Raw genomic sequence first — 13,956 nt, 5'->3', positions numbered from 1 at the left:
AGAAGAAAATTAAATGCATCTTCTCAAATTCAGAACAAAAGAAATATGATATAAATATTTAAGCACCAACATAAATTTTAAATATTCAGGTGAAACTTAAACAATTGTTCTACTCATGAATAAAGTATTTAGATTATCTGTATAAAATTCTGACACATCTAGCAAATTTAAATGCAGAGAAAATGTATTTTGCAACAATTATTTCATTAATGAAAAGTGATGAGTTTTAAGTTTTTTCTCTTCCATTCCAAATGTTACGAAAACCAAAGTATCTGGAAAAATCAAACTCTTAAGCCATGAAAAACAAAATAGGCATTAAAAGAAAAAAAAAAAAACAGCACTTCCCCCTGTAACAAACACAGTGACCAACATACCAACGTTAGCTCTGAAAATTAGATACTAAATTTATCAGCAAAAATTTACAGAAAATAAATTACTTAAATTGCAAAATGAGCTAGACTATTTAATTCAAGATTATACATACATGCTCAACTACTGGTTCCATCAGTGAGTTAGAGCTTAACTCATGACTTAACACTGGCTCCCATTTATAAATTAAAATTAGAATTTTTAAACGTCTTACAGAATTTTGCTTTAAAACAACTTTTTAAGTTTATTCTGGTGCATTAGTTAACAAGTTCCTATCCTGAACAATTATAGCCTATTCTATTTAACAGACTAGCTGGCAAGAGTACATACATAATGCAGAAGTTATTGTCAAACGGAGAATGCTCTTACAGACAAACGGAAACAACATAGGACTAGTAACACACTACGTGTGTGTAGTCATTTTACCTTCAATTGAAAGCCTGTGAAATACTGGAAAGGTGTAATATATCATTTTAAAACCTTGATCTATACATACTAATTGTTTCTATATTGTACTTAAAAAATCAGAAATGTGCTATTCATACCTGTTCAGAGTTAAGTCAAATACTACCACCCCCTCTCAAAAAAATGTTTGATGTACTTTCTTACAAGAAAGTACTTCTTCTGGTATGTGCTTACCAAAGAACATGTACTGAGGAAAGCTGGCGGGAACGACAATGCCAATGTAAAACATTAAGCTCTCTACTTAAATGAAGCAATACATACAATATTAACCAACAAAGATATAATTACTCACTTAAGTGGGTAAAAATTCTCCCAATTTCCTTCAGCTGATCTTAATGTCCAGAGAATGGATTCAGATCCATCTACATCTTGGAAAATGGAATTTAAAATAGGCTATTAGTTTAGGCAAAAACTAATCAACAAGTCAGAGAGCTTCAGAGGCACACTTTAATGAGAACACTTAAGGGGCTACCCATTAGAGAAATTTTTGAAGCACATTCTTCTGGTGGCAATATAAATTGGAATAACCTTTTCGAAAGGCGATTTGGCTACTGAAGTGTTTATATCCTTTGATCTAGGATCTAAGCCCACTCCAGGGGATTTTTCCAAAAGAAATAAAGAGGAAAGTATTCTAAAATTTACACAAAGAGGTTTGTTCAACGCAATACCGTTTAAAATGGTGAAAAATTAGGAACAATCTAAACGTAAAACAGGTAAAAGACTAGGTAAATTAAGGTCCCATTAACCTAAGAGAATTATATAGCAAATGAAATGAAAACAATTTTAACAATATATGATAATAGTTTAACAAAAAAACATAAAACTGCCTTTATTTACAATGAGAGGGAAAATATAAGAATATGGTAAGGTGCAGAATAGAAGAGGGGGAAAAAAATAAGACCACCTCACAATGATCTTGTGGATATCTGGGTGACTTTTCTTGATTTTATTATTACTATAGTATTGCTTATGCAATAGATAGAGCAGAAAAGCACTAATTTAAAAACTTTTGCATGATCTGGAAGAAGCAGCATAGCAAATACAAGTATACTGATTATTCAAATTATTCTGTACCTTAATTTCTATGCGATCAAAGAGCAACAATATAAAGACAAGAGTCTCTAAAGGAAACTTCTGGTACTGAAACATACTACAATTATTTCATAAGTAAGCAATGTCAATAGATTCATAGATACTTTTTTTTTTAAGTTTTGGTAGTCTACCTATACCTCTGAAAAATAGAAATCCATCCATTTCCTGTTTCAAAAGGGTGTCAATTACTTTACGTCCACCTTTGAAAGAAATGAAGTTTGAAGGAAGGAGAAAGTTTTTACCTTGTTCTATATAAAATGAATCCATGATCTTTTAAAAAACAAAACTAAAATTATAAGCATATTAAAAATGCCAACAATATTGCTAGATTTAAAGTATACTGAAGTTTTAAAAAAGGGGAGGTATGCTGGGGGATAAAAAAAAAATTAAACAGTTGGCATTTCAATTCTTTAAAAAGGACCAACTTAACCCTACCACATATATCTGTCTTTTAGCAACTTAATAACATCTTAAGTTCAAGGAAAATGACATATCAAATAGACCTCCTCAAGATGTCATTTACAAAAACTGACAAATGACTCCTCAAACATCCAATCCAAGAGAAAAGCCTGTTACTGGAGATGATTTTTATTCAAGTATTTTTTAATGACACTTAAATTCTGAACTAAAAGTAATGATAAAGAAAGTCAAGTTTGATTCTCTGAACACCTATTTCCTGTCCAAACAGCCCTTTTGTTCTGCTTCCCTGCTTAATTTTAATGTTCAGCTTGCATCAGAAAATAGCAACAATGACAAAACCTAACATACACAGAAGCATAAAGGAGCAAAAGTGTAAAATAAAGGATCATTAAAAGATTAGAACAAAAATCCTACCAACAAAACCTCCACAATTTTCTGTTTGCTTCACCTCAGATTAACTTCACTTGAAGCTGTACTCCAAAGCAACCAAACCTGAATACCAAGCTCCACCTTCTCCAATTTTAGTGGCTGAAGAGTAAAATCTCCTCCCTGTTAGTGAAACTGATAATTGTGATTGGATACGGCTAATATCCATTATTTTAAAGAACTTTTCCTTGCTAGCAGGTTAGGTAAACACTCTAAAACCCCCTGGATAAGCTGGTTTCTTAAAGGAACAGTAGGTAATGTTTCAGTTTTCCCATCACATACTATTTGCTTACTCTTTTGTCTAGGTAAAAAATAAATAAACCAAGTAACAGAAATGAAAATCTCACAGACGCAGCATTAATTTGCAGTTCAGCAACCAACTGTTTAAAATACAATGCTTTTAAGCTAAATCATTTGATATTTTTTAGAGCCTGAAGGTGAAGTTATGCTTTATAAAGACTCCTTTTTCAATACAGTTCACATTTTGTACGAAAAATTTAAAACGGCAACAGAAAATCCATTGCAAAATTTTGCTAATAAGAACAAAACAGTCTTTTCTCTAAGACTTAAACATAAAACCACATCTTAAGTGAAAATACATAGCACTAGAACACTGAATGCAAAAATTTCATTTCTAAGCTATCAAATTCACTGATACTTATGTTCTCAGTATCACAAGAACAGAATGAAATTTTCAGTGACATCAGACTGATAATTCTATTTGAAACTGAAGAAAAATGAGGCAGAAACATTATTTCTATATTACCACATTTACAGGTCTGACGTTGCGCGTTTTTGCAAGGATAATGCTTATCCACTGCAAATGGATATCTATAAAAGGAGAAGGCAACTTGTTCTAATGAACATGTTCAGGTATAAAGTTTGGAATGGTTTAAGCTGTTTTTTAAAAAAATCATTATTATTTTTTTAAGAGATGGGTGGACACTATTTTGTACGCTACTTAAGGATTACTTTAACGTGGCATGGAAACCCTAAGGTACAGCTGAAGGGTATACATACGCCTCTTAAAACAGTAAGTTAAGTTAAATGTTATTTTTACTACAGAGATTCTGATTTTTCAACAAAAAAGACCTACAGTCACTTCGTACATTACTAAATTTGCTGTATTTTATTATGTTTATTTTAATTAGAACTGTGTGTTTTTAGGAGCTTGACCCATTAACTACTACTCTGACATTAATCATTATCTGATTGAATGACATTTAAATAATATTAAGCGTTACCAAAAATTGATTTATAAAAACAGATTCAAAATTAAAGCAAATTAGCATAGCTCCTTCTTAAAACATATTCAGTAAGTTTATATAATTTTAAATTTGAATTTAGTTTTCTAAGTTAAAAACCTTTCAAGCATTTTTCCTCAAAGAAAATTCATATATTAGAACAACATAAAGCCAACAAACTTGTTTTGAATACAAAGAGAAGCCTTTGTAAGAAACTGAAAATTCACATAATTGCAACTAGACATGAATATGGAGTAATACCCTGCAGAAGCCCAAACAGCTGCATAATCTATTATGCCTTTTAAGTGGACAAATTGAAAGAGCCAATTCACAGAGGTCTAGTCCCAAAATCCTTTGCAAGGATTCATGGCTGTGAATGCCCAGTACTTCACGAGTCAAGTTCAGGTTTTCTTCCCACTGTGTGAACACTTGCAAAAGGACACTGGAAGCAGAAGAGGTACAGGAACAAACAATAGAAAAAATACATAATTTGAGTTACAGCATAGAACTTGAGTTAATCATAAAACAAGTTTTAGATGGCCAAAATTTTACAGGGTTATAGAAAAAAAGATGGCAAATATTTTAATCTTAAAATGTGCCAAGCATAAAATTAGTAGACAGTTATGGGAGCCAAATGAACCTTTGTTCTAACGCCAAATTTTCACATCGAAGTTAATTATCTGTGTAAAACAAACGCATAGAACATACACTAATTTAACACCAAAACCACTCTTAATCTATAACCAACAGAAAAGAGAAATATAGACTTAGCTATTCCAGATTGTTCAAAGATCTCCAGGACCTACTTGAAAGAACTTCAAGTTGATAAATATCATTTTAGGTGGCTTACAGGTTAAAATTAAGGGTATTTTATTCCTCTCCTAAATCCATAGTAGAAGAAAACAACAGCAAAAATAAACGAAAAGAAAGCATTACCACAACTGAGATTATTTGAAAACAACATTGCTTCATAGGAACAGGGAGGCTGCAAAAGCTTCAAGGCTTCAAGTGATATGTGACAATATCACTTTTTGAACATCAAGTATTCAAAGGACGTATTGTATATTCTTTGTGGGAGTTCAGAGGTTTTCCCAAACCTATCAACTGAAAACAATTTAGAAGAGCACAAGCCACTGAACAACTTGGTCTCATTTCACTTTTGATTAAAAAGACCCTATATAAAGAATCAATACCTAGACTATTAGGAACAACTTTTGGTACAAACAGAGCAGGGCGAAAACTTTCACAGAATTTTTAAGCACTGAGAATAGCTCAAACTATTCTCCCTACAACAGAAATTAATCCTTGGCAGCAGTATCCCTGGGTGCTATATAAATATAAATTACAGGTATAATATAAAATATATTTTATATATAATATAAAATATAAATACAGGTAGTTAAGGCAGTAGTAGGTGAAAGGACCACCCTGACATTAGCAAAAACATGACTAGGGTCACTAAGGATAAAGTCTGAAAAACACCAACTAACGGAGGAAGAAAAAAATTAAGAAATATTTCCCTGACAAATACATGGTGTCTACAGAAGTGAGGTATGTATTTGAGTTTGCAACTCCTGATGGCTACCTTCTAACTCGTTAAGGGAAAAGAATACAAGGTGAGAATCGGGGAGAGAGGGAGGGTGGTGATGGCCCATTCAGCAAAATACTAAACACAAAGGAAACATTAAGAAAATAAACAGATTAGAAAGCATAAACCAAGCTGATAGATGTCTTTTATAAGACAGTAAATTGCTTTAAATCTAAAGGAATAAACAAGGTTACCAATAAAGTAAATTAAAAAGGAACAGAGATCATAATATTGAGACCGAAGTGTAAGTAAAGGAAAAAGCATTCATAATCCTCAATTATTTAGATTTAATAGTCATAAATTTTCATGTGCCAAATAACACACAATAGATATAGAAAAATGAAAGGAAACAGATTGGCAGACTTTAAAGTCCCCTTTCTTTAGCAGCCTAAGCCAGGGAAAAAAACCCAGAAAAACCCAGAAAACCCAAAAGACGAATGATGCATAGCAATTATTTCATAAGGATAATTTTTATATAGCTATCAAAAGAAAAGCTTCTTTTCTCAAGTCACAGGAAAACATATTTAATTTTAGTCATGAAGAAAACCAAAAATTTTAAAAAGCACAAGTTGAATAGGGAGCATTCTCTACCTATTGAAAAGTTTATTCATCCATCAAACTTTTTGAACACCTACTATATGCTGGGCACCACTAGCTGCTGTGGATGCCATGGTGAACTGTCTCTCCATTGTAGAAACTTACAGTCTTGAGTTAGACCAGTGCTGTCCAGCAAAAAAACAATGCAAGCCACATACTATTTTCCATTTTCTAGTGGCCACGCTAAAACATTTCAATAAAGTTAAATTGAATGTAATATTTTATTTAATGCAAAACATGTAAAAGCATTTTTAAAAGTAATGAATTATTTCAATATGTAATCAATAATTTAAAAATTGAGCTCTTTTCCCTTTTTTGTGCTAGAAATCAAGTTCTTATTTCATACTTACAGCACATCTCAATTCAGACTTGCCATATTTCAATAGCCAGATGTGGCTACTTAAACTTAAATAAAATACCGTCGCTATCAGCCACATGATTATTTATAAATTAAGATAAATTTTCATTGTTGTAAAAGACTCTTTATCTCTGCTGTCCATTATAATAGCCACTAGTCACATGTGGTTACTGAGCACCTGAAACGTGACTAGTAAGCCTGAGGATATGAATTTTTTATATTATTTAATTTTAGTTAATAATAAATAGCCACAAATGGCTAGTAACTACCAGATTGGAAAGCACAGCTTTAGAAGAAAAAGATGCTAAAACAAAGCAAATGTGTCCAATGTGAAAAGATTAAGTATAGCCAACAGAAGAACTTAACCTCTTTTGCCAACATTAAGGATTAATTCATCAAGAAAATCACAATTAAGCAAACGGGGACAGCATATGCAAAGATCCTGAATGGGAAAAAAGTGAAAATACAGTAGATATAATGAAGGAAAGTATCAAGGAGCAAAACAACGTTATTTGCAGGCGACTGATTTGGATCATGGAATATAAATAGGATAGGAAGGTGGCGGCGAAGTGGAAGCAGCCTTACCACTTGGAAATAAGTCTTGCAGTAAAGTCTGTCCCACTCTCTTCACTCAGTAAACTCCAGTCATTCCAATCTCGGTCAAATCCTAAATCAAGCCAGGTACTTTTGTCCCCTTTGTCCTAGCAGTTCCCTTTACTTGGGAAACTTTCCCCAGCACTTTCCTGATCTTAGAACTCAGAATCACAGTTCCAAATTTTCTATACAGGACAAGCGTTAAGGCAGTAATCCAACTGGAAGATACGGGGTGGAGGGGGTAGGGTGGGGTTTGAAGCTGTCTGCAAGGCAATTTTTACAAAAAACTTTTACAGAAAAAGTTCAGTGTGTCATTTTTTTAATGTTCTGACAGACTGGGGAAGCTAAGAAAACTCCTCAAACACACTTCAGTATCACCACTAACTTTAAACATTATATTCTCAGGACATCCAACTAGCACCTTCTAATCTCTATAGCACACCCTATTTCTTTCCTTCCCAGCACTTGTCAAAATCTGAAAACTGTTTGCTCATTGGTTTGTTAATAGCCTAGCTTTTCCAACAGACTGTAAACTCCATGAGAGCAAAGACCCTGTGTCATTTTCATCCTTGTATCCTCGGCACTTAGCACAATGTCCAACTAGCATGGAGCAATGGTTTAAAGAATGAAAACTGCAACTGCAGGGATTTTAATAAAAATATTACTTGTCAAATTTTAAGGAACAGAGCTAAAACTAGGCTCAAAGGAAAACTTAATGGCATTAAAATTTTTTTCATTATACAACATAAAACATTAAGTGTAGAAATAACACAATATTTTTTTAATTTAAAAATTCAAAACCAAAAACCTGAAGAATCAACTAAAACGACCCTAAAGAATCAACTAAAAAACTCGAGGACTAACAAAGCAACAACCAAAAATTTGGGGGGAAAAGGGGGATGGTAAGACTTAACAATAACAAAATAAAAACACATTATTACTCCCAGTTACTAAAACCATGTGCACTGATTTATATTGAATAAAAGCTAAAAAGAATAAAAGGTAAAAAGAACCAAACATATATGTATTTAGTATATGACAAAAGTAGCTTTATTTGAAGACAAAAGAAAAAGTTTTCTTTAATGGGGCTGAAATAACTGATTGACTATTAAGGAAAAATAAGGACAATTATTTCACTTCACATGTTATGTCAAAATAAATCCTGGATGAACAGAAAAGAGATAGATGTGAAAAATGAAACCACAAAAGAACTAGAAGAAAACAGTTATCTGGGTAGGAGAATCCATTAAATATGAAAGTAGAAGCTAAATATAAAAAGAAAGTATTAACCTAAACTTCTTAAAAGGTAAAAACTCTTCTACATTATTAAAAAATATATATCATAAACAAATGAAAGGCTAATGAAGAGCCAGGGAAAATGTTCGTAGTATGTGTCAAAGGGTGGCTATCCTAAATATATAAAAGGCTAAAAAGGGTATCGCAAACATAAAACACCACCCCAAATGAGCCAAAGACAAACTAGATGTCCAACCTCTATATCTCTACTCATTATCATAATTAATTAATCTAAGAAATAAATAATAAATCTTATGGAAAGGAAAAGAAGGAAAGAAAATACTATTTCTTGGTAAAGATATGGAGGAAATGTGTATTCTCTCATATTTTCAGTCAAACTTTACACAGGTTTGGTCAACTTTATACTATAATGTTAGTCAAACTTTTAAGACAAGATTTTTGTCAGTATTTATGAAAAGACAAAAAATGTTCATATCCTTTAAGCAATTTTAAGACAGGCTGAATCCTAAAGGAATGAGAAATACATAGTAAGATTTAGCTCTTAAGATGTTCTTTACCACATTATAATAGTGAAAATGGGATGAAGTAACACGTTATACTCAACAGGTGACTAGTTAAATTACAGTATTTCATAAGATGAAATGGTATGCACCTTTCAAAAATTATATTTTTAATATATGGGGACCTAATGATAAACATGAGGGAATCCTGTGGCCCCCAACAGTTTACATTCAAGCAGGGGATACAGACAATAACCAAATAAATCATTTCAGATGTTAGGTTGTAAAAGGAAACGAAGAAGGGTAACAGTTGTCAGGGAAAGTGGTCTGAGAAGGCATCTCAAAAGGAGTGGCTTTTGAACAAAACACGACTGAGTGTTCCAGGCAGAAGGAACAACAATTTTAAGAAAACTAAGCTTGGCATGCTCATGAACCCCCAAAAAGACCAGTATTACTGGGGGTACATGAGTCAGGGGAGAGTGGCAGGATATAAGTGTATGAAGCTGGCAGGCCTGATAGTCTCGAGCAGCACCGTCCAATCTGTAGCCACAAGCAAGGCCAGCCTAAAAAGTACTTGAAGTGGAAAATACACAACAAATTGCGAAGACAGTCTGAAAAAAGGTAAGTAAAATACCCCATTAATAATTTCTTATACTGATTACTTGCTGAATCATAATATGTTTCGGTTAAAAAATATTTCACCTGTTTCTCTCCCTTTTTTTGGTAAATGCGGCTATCAGAAAATTTTAAATTTCTTATGTGGCTCGCATTTGTAACTCCTACTATATTTCCATTGGACATTGCTGGTCTAGGGTATAAAAAAGTTTGAATTTATTTTGTGTACTGAAAAGTTGTGGAGGGTTTTGAGTCTGGGAATAACATAATCTAATTTATACATTTAAATGATTGTTCTGCACAGGAAAAGCAAGTAGATGGTAGGGGAGAGATTGAAGAAAAGGTACCAGTTAGGTGACTACTACCACCATCTTTTGTACAACAAAGATGTTGAGACTGATCATATTTGGGATAAGTTTTGAAGATAGAAGCAGTCTAGTACTGTTTACAATTCAACATTTAGTTGTTTAGGATATGAAGAATACACAAAAACAGAAAGACTGGGGGTATACCTGCCAAAATGTTAATGATTATTTATTCTTTGTAACTTTTCTGAAAGTTTGAAAAAAAAATGCCCTTATAATCAAATACAAAAGTGGGTTGTTTTTTTTAACACGATAAAATAGCCCTATCAAAACAAAGCATCCTGACATGTGTCTGCAGGCTGCATACACTGTTTAAAACACACACACACCCCATCTCTCATGCCTTTAAATAAAAAACAGCTTATTCAAAGATATACATAACCTCATATTACTTACACACCGTTTTCAGGAAGTTAATACTGCTCCCTAATTTGTCTTTGCATTGCTGTTTGCATGATAAATAAAAGCACTCCCAAATCTGAGGCAACGGAAATAAAAAGTACTTAAATGTGTGATTAACATATCCTGGTAAATACTCACCACACACCTTTCTCCAAAAGTGTTCCCAAGGACACACTCAATGTAATTCCAGAGAATAACACTTTGGTCCTAATCCTTTTCCTTAAAGGCTCTGCCATTCGATATGTGCTCCCCTTAACTAAAGTCTGCATAACTGAAAGGATAAACTTAGGACAGGTTTCTTTTACATAAGTATACTAAGGCACAAGAGAAGTTTTAAGTAATTTGCCAGAGACTACAAAGGGGGAAGGAGGAACACAGAGTGATTTATTTTATACCCAATCAAGTGTTTTTTTCTACTATGTTTACATTTTGCACTGAAAAAGGAGGTATCAAATAGTGCCAGACTTCTTACCACGGGATTTCCAAGGAAAAGATTCATTGTATACAGATTAACAGGAATCCTGGGTTCTCATGCAAATGTTCAAAAACTGTGAACCAACCACTACCGATATGAATCTTCCATTAAAACATAAAAGAGAATCCTAAAGTTTTTCATTTATTTCTAGTATTTCAATCTCTTTTACTCCTGACTACCTAAAATTTCCCAATGAAATCTACATTCACTCTAAAGAAACTCTGGCACTTGTGCACCAGGAGCCAGGAAACAATGTTCATAAAGCACAGCTGTTGACAGCAAAACAAAATCAAAAACATAATCTGAAGGCCCATGAGTTATGGAAGATTAACACAATATTGTACAGCAATGAAAGGACTGAACTACAGCCGCATACTACTTTTATAAAGCTCAAAAGCAAACTAAACACACTGAGCACACAAACGTTATGTGATGAAACTTTCTAAAAAATGAAACAGAATGGTAAACAAAATCCACTACACTGAAATGATTACCTCAGTAAGAAGTGGCAGAGGTATACGACAGGTAAGAAACTCATAAACATATGCAAGTTTTGGTAATGTTCCAGTTATTGGTTTGGGGGTGCAAATCAGGAGTTTTATTATATTTTATCTCTTTATACCGCACTGTGTGTATTCATACTTTTGTGGTATCAAATATACTTTGAATACTTGGCTTCTTAAAAAAGGGCTTTATGGAGGTATAAGTGGCATACAATAAACTGCACATACTTTAAAGTGTAAAATGTGATCTGTCGTGATAATTTCACAGGAAATTATCACTACAATCGAGATAATAATCCAACAACCCCTAAATACTCCTCCTGTACACCTCTGCGATCCCTGTCTCATTAAATGTGTTTTAAAACGTTAAAGAAAAAAGTTAAAAGACAACCTGTTTGGGAATTTTGCAGAAAGAGAACATTTTCCCCTGAAGCCCTAGACTACGGGAAACTTGGCAAGTGTCCTAAAATTGGCAATATAAATATTACATAACTAACCTTAAAAGTGTACGGGATTTTACATTAAAAAGTCACATTCCGAATTTGATCTGCAAGAGGACTTTAAATCTCTTTCTCGGAGCATTAAACCATTAAAAACTAACCAGTTTTTACCGCCAAACAACTTTAAACATAAATGGTCTGTGTGTAACCCTAAGCCCTTAACTTCTTCACAATGTTGAACGACCTTCTAGCTATGAAGGTACATCATCAGAGCACCTTAATCGTGTGGTTTAGCACAAGCTTTCAACGTAAAGTTAAAATTATTTCAAACACGATATTCTGCTGTACTTGTTTACGTAGCTAGACGGCAACTTGAAAATACTATTTGAGAGGAAAATTCAGAAATCCTGAGTCCACCAAACAGAAGCAGAGGAAAAAGAGACCGACCCCAATCCCCTTTTCTAGTCCGACTTGCTAGACTTTCCCCCTCGCCGGCTTTTGAAAACACGGCAGGTGAAAAACATTCCAAAAAGGACTCAGGCTCGGAGCCGCGGGGCGGGGAACTTGACCGGGGCTGGTGACAGGGACGCGCCCGGGGTCCCTCCGACCCCTCACCCGCCAACTGCTTGGCACCGGGTGCGAGCGGCGAGCGCAGCGGCCCCCGCGGCCCGCAGGGAGTAGGAATACGACCTCTGCGCGCCAGCCCCCGCCCCCGGCGGTAAGCCCCGGACCGCGAGCGCCGGGCGCGCGCCCGAGGGGGCCCGCTGCGCCCCGGCCCCTGCCCCCGGGGCCGGGAATCCCCTCGCCCCTCAGCAAACGCCCGGCCCGGGCCCGCGAGCCAGCGGCCAGCCCACCACCTGCTGCGCCCGCCGGCCGCCCTCAGCTTCCGGCTCCCCCGGGCCGGGAAGAGCCGGGGGAGGGCCTCGCCTCAGCCTCAACTGAGTGGGGGAAGGGAGTGAGAGGGGGAGGGGTGGCGCCGGGCCGCCAGGGCCCTGTGGGCCGCGGTCCTCACCTGGCGGCGGCTCTCTCCGCCTGACGCGCTGCCCGCCGCCGCCGGTCGCCGCCGGTGAATGGGGACAGGTGAGGCCACCGAAACCCCGCTCGCCCCGGCCCGGCCGCCGCCACCAGCCCCTCCGCCTGCTGTTTATTAAACTTTTCTGTTTGGTTGTTCGGCCTGTGACGCGGCCGCCGTGCAGAGCTCCGGGATTGGCCGGCTCCTAGCGCTGACGCAGCACCCCCCGCCCGCAGCCTAATTATCACCGGCCGGGGCGGAGCCGCAGGCCGGAGCCGGTGGTGAGGGGCGGGGCCAGGGCTCGGAGCGCGCAGCGATTGGCTAGGGCCCAGAGAAGAGGAGGGGCGGAGCGAGGGGAGACGCTCCTCCGCCCTCTCCGCCTCCACTGTCCTTTCCTCCGCTCTCCCTGGGTTCCTCTTCCTGGCGGCGGGAGGACGTTTCGAGGGGTTTTGCGGGGATGTGTTGGGTCGGGGGCAGTAGGTTCAGGTCCTTCTGCTACCTCGAAGGGTGTCCCATGTTCCTGTCCCGGGTTGAGGCGCCAGAAAGAGTTGCGCTCCACCTGCCAGTTGTGCAAGAGGAATTCCGAGCTCTCCCCACGTGCAACCTCGTGCCCCCACTCCATCTTTGCAAGCGCAAAGTCCAGGGTCCGGGTGCGTACTCGAAGGCAGTACTCTGCCCCGCCCTGAGCCATGGCTTGGAAAGAGAAGGAAGAAGAGAAGCGCGCGTGCACACGTGTGCCACACACACACACACACACATATATATGCACTGACACACACGCCCCCACAGGCACCCAGCTCCCAGCGTTTCCAAAAGCGCGTGTCCGCTTCCCGGCTGAGTGGAGCAGGCCGCGCTACTACGCTGGGGCGTGGGGTGATGAGAATGGCTCCCCCGCAGTTTCTCGGCTTTCGGGCTCACGTGCAGTTCAAGAAGTACAAGATCGGAGTTCGAGGATATTCAGTCCTACCGTGAAAGAGGGGTTCGGATGGGGCCGGCAGATAGGAGGCGGACCGAGTCCTGAGGATCCTCTTTAATTTTATATTTGATGTTTTGTTCATGAATCTTTTTTTTTGGAACTAATTTTGATGTTTAAGAAAATATAGTATTAGGGACTTCCCTGGCGGTCCAATGGTGAAGATTCCACGCTTCCAATGCAGGGGGCGAGGGTTCGATCCCTGGTTGGGGAACTAAGATCCCACATGCCCCGCCAAAAAAAGTGAATGAATTTAATTTT

At 37.2% G+C, this 13,956-nt stretch overlaps 1 protein-coding gene across 1 annotated transcript in view; it reads right to left on the bottom strand.

Moving 5' to 3' along the window:
* Nucleotides 1-12,851, bottom strand: part of ZFAND6 (zinc finger AN1-type containing 6) — a 75,868-nt gene extending 63,017 nt beyond the window's left edge. The window contains 1 exon segment of the mRNA XM_089906684.1: nucleotides 12,723-12,851. The gene's annotated coding sequence lies outside the window, so the exon portion shown is untranslated.
* Between the last annotated feature and the right edge of the window lie 1,105 nt (nucleotides 12,852-13,956).

This window comes from Delphinapterus leucas, chromosome 2, assembly GCF_059928025.1.
Source record: "Delphinapterus leucas isolate spDelLeu-1000000601 "Yukka" chromosome 2, BTC_Dleu_Yukka2, whole genome shotgun sequence".
In the NCBI taxonomy this organism is placed as follows: domain Eukaryota; kingdom Metazoa; phylum Chordata; class Mammalia; order Artiodactyla; family Monodontidae; genus Delphinapterus; species Delphinapterus leucas.
This window is presented reverse-complemented; position numbering and strand designations above follow the sequence as displayed.